The sequence below is a fragment of the Bactrocera tryoni genome, unplaced genomic scaffold (assembly GCF_016617805.1).
Source record: "Bactrocera tryoni isolate S06 unplaced genomic scaffold, CSIRO_BtryS06_freeze2 scaffold_240, whole genome shotgun sequence".
Classification (NCBI taxonomy): domain Eukaryota; kingdom Metazoa; phylum Arthropoda; class Insecta; order Diptera; family Tephritidae; genus Bactrocera; species Bactrocera tryoni.
This window is the reverse complement of record NW_024395967.1, coordinates 225,332-228,949: the sequence shown is the minus strand read 5'-3', so window position 1 is coordinate 228,949 and position 3,618 is coordinate 225,332.

The following is a 3,618-nucleotide window of genomic DNA, read 5'->3' as shown; positions in this document are numbered from 1 at the left end:
CCTCAACACCCGCGCCGTTAGTTCTGCTTTCTCCAGGCTGGACAAGGAAGCACAGAAAATGGGTCTGGCAGTGAACGAGGGCAAGACGAAGTATCTCCTGTCATCAAACAAACAGTCGTCGCATTCGCGACTTGGCACTCATGTCACTGTTGACAGTCATAACTTTGAAGTCGTAGATAATTTCGTCTATCTTGGAACCAGCGTAAACACCACCAACAATGTCAGCCTAGAAATCCAACGCAGGATAACTCTTGCCAACAGGTGCTACTTCGGACTGAGTAGGCAATTGAGAAGCAAAGTCCTCTCTCGACAAACAAAAACCAAACTCTATAAGTCACTCATAATTCCCGTCCTGCTGTATGGTGCAGAGTCTTGGACGATGTCAACAACGGATGAGTCGACGTTGCGAGTTTTCGAGAGAAAAGTTCTGCGAAAGATTTATGGTCCTTTGCGCATTGGCCACGGCGAATATCGCATTCGATGGAACGATGAGCTGTACGAGATATACGACGACATCGACATAGTTCAGCGAATTAAAAGACAGCGGCTACGCTGGCTAGGTCATGTTGTCCGGATGGACGAAAACACTCCAGCTCTGAAATATTCGACGCAGTACCCGCCGGGAAGCAGAGGAAGAGGAAGACCTCCACTCCGTTGGAAGGACCAAGTGGAGAAGGACCTGGCTTCGCTTGGAATATCCAATTGGCGCCACGTAGCGAGAAGAAGAAACGACTGGCGCGCTGTTGTTAACTCGGCTATAATCGCTTAAGCGGTTTCTACGCCAATTAAGAAGAAGAATAGCTGTTACCCTGTGCCCTTCGCTAAACGTAAATCGATTAAAACTCTTAAGGGTTTTTACTTTGTGTTTTATTTATTGTTGTAAAACTGTTACTTATTTATAAAACATTTATAAAACATATTGGTAAACAACATTTTTGCTTTTTCCACCTGGCGCGTAAATGAATAAGCACCTTGGTGTTCCCACTCTCGAGCATGCGACGAACAATTGGTCGTTGGAGAAGCACGGTTCTTGCCGCACACTTGAAACGTTTGCCCTAGCGATTTGTTGATGGTCATCGCAAAGGCAAGACCTACTGGGAACTGCAAGCGCTTAAATTCAAACGGCATGTCCGTTGGAATCATGGGAATGCGTGGTAAGAGTACAACTTCATCTGCTGCCTTGCCATTTTGTATTGTTGCTTCAATCAAATTTGGCCACAATTTTTTGACTGAAAGTCTTGTGCCATTACACAAAGTCGGTGGCTTCAAATTTCGTAGAAGTAAAATGGGTGAACCGACTTTCAGGACCAAACGATGCGTTGGCAGACCGGGTTGATCCAAAGAACTCAAGATCTTGATTCAAAACGCTATCAATCGATGTATACATATGTTGTAGCTTCTCCTGGCAGTTTTTCTTGAATGGCAAAATTAATTTCGTTGACGTGTACATTTTTCGGTGCCAATATTGCGCGTTCACTTAAATAATCGTGGCGTTGATAGTGTTGAACAATATTCGGAAATACACTTTCAATCAATTCTTCTTTCGATTGTAAAAGTGTACAAAAGTTGTTCGGCAATGTGATCAAACCGGTATCATCGATTGGTATTTTGCCTTCGCCAATGTGAAACAACTGCTTCGAAAACGCCGCTGCGGATCGATCATTTTTCAATTGGACTCGCATGTTGATGGTAAGAGTCAGCCTTTGAACATGCCTCCACAAAACTGGCGATTTTAAACATGCGTTTATTTCGTCGGCAGGAATTGATCGAGGAATGACTGGCAAAGTTTGCCAAAATTCGCCGGATAATAAGAATAATGCTCCGCCAAAAAGTTGTTGCTTTTGGCGTAAATCTTGCATTGTTCTAATAAATGCTTCTAATGACTTTTTGTTAGCCATTGGGCACTCATCCCATAGAACTATTCCAGCTCCTCGCAAAACTTTTGCCATTGTTGAATTCCTCGATATATTGCACGTTGGTGTTTCAACGACTTGGATGTTCAACGGTAATTTCAACGCAGAATGTGCTGTTCGGCCGCCATCAAGTAGAGTAGCAGCGATGCCTGACGAAGCAATTGCCAGCGAAATTTTCTGCTGTGACCGTATAGTAGCAAGAATCAAAGAGATCAGAAACGTTTTCCCTGTACCACCGGGCGCATCCAGAAAGTAGAATCCACCGGCGTTATTGTCAACCGCTCGTATAACCTTATCATAAGCATTTTTCTGCTGAATATTCAATTTGGTAATGTTAGCTTGTATGAAAGCACGCAATTCATTGCAATCGTATTGTTGTTTACGTTGAAGCTCATGGTCAAGCATATCAATCGCTGAGCGATTGGGCGCAGTTATGCCAAGTTGCGCTAATGCCTTATTCGCAATTGTAAGGCACAGATCTTCAACCAATATCAAAGCATCAGTATACTTTTTATACTCTCGCAACAATGTTGCTAAGGAGAGTATTATAGTTTTGTTCACATAACGGTTGTTTGTAAGTCCTAAAACTAAAAGAGTCATAAATAGGGTTATATATACCTAAGTGATCAGGGTGACGAGTAGAGTCGAAATCCGGATGTCTGTCTGTCCGTTCGTGCAAGCTGTAACTTGAGTAAAAACTGAGATATCATGATGAAACTTGGTACACGTATTCATTGGCTCCATAAGAAGGTTAAGTTCGAAGATGGGCAAAATCGGCCTACTGCCACGCCCACAAAATGTCGGAAACCGAAAACCTATAAAGTGTCATAACTAAGCCATAAATAAAGATATTAAAGTGAATTTTGGCATAAAGGAACGCATTAGGGAGGGGCATATTTGGACGCAATTGTTTGGCCCCGCCCCATACTAAGTTTTTTGTACATATCTCGGAAACTACTATAGCTATGTCAACCAAACTCTACAGAGTCGTTTTCTTCAGGTATTTCCATATACAGTTCAAAAATGGAAGAAATCGGATAATAACCACGCCCACCTCCCATACAAAGGTTATGTTGAAAATCACTGAAAGTGCGTTAACCGACTAACAAAAAACGTCAGAAACACTAAATTTTACGGAAGAAATTGCAGAAGGAAGCCAGGCTTTTTTTTTAATTGAAAATGGGCGTGGCCTCGCCCACTTATGGACCAAAAACCATATCTCAGGAACTGCTAGACCGATTTCAATGAAATTCGATACATAATATTCTCGTAACACCCTGATGACATGTACGAAATATGGGTGAAATCAGTTCACAACCACACCTTCTTCCAATATAACGCTATTTTGAATTCCATCTGATGCTTTCTCTGTATAATATATACATTAGGAAACAATGATGATAGTGGAATAAAACTTTACACATATACGGTATTTGAAAAATATATAAATAACGGATAATGAAATCTCGATTATCACTTTATCATGCGAGAGTGTAAAATGTTCGGTGACACCCGAACATGGCCCTTCCTTACTTGTTAATGTATAGCAAGTCTGCGTCCGATGCTCGATTACGCGCCAAAATTAATAAGTCCTCGGTCATGCAGTCTTTGTACTTATTCCACAGCTCTTGCGGATTTGACGGAAGGCATGTAGATACATATTATTATGGCGAATAGTACGCGTATTTGTTTTGGATGAGATGTG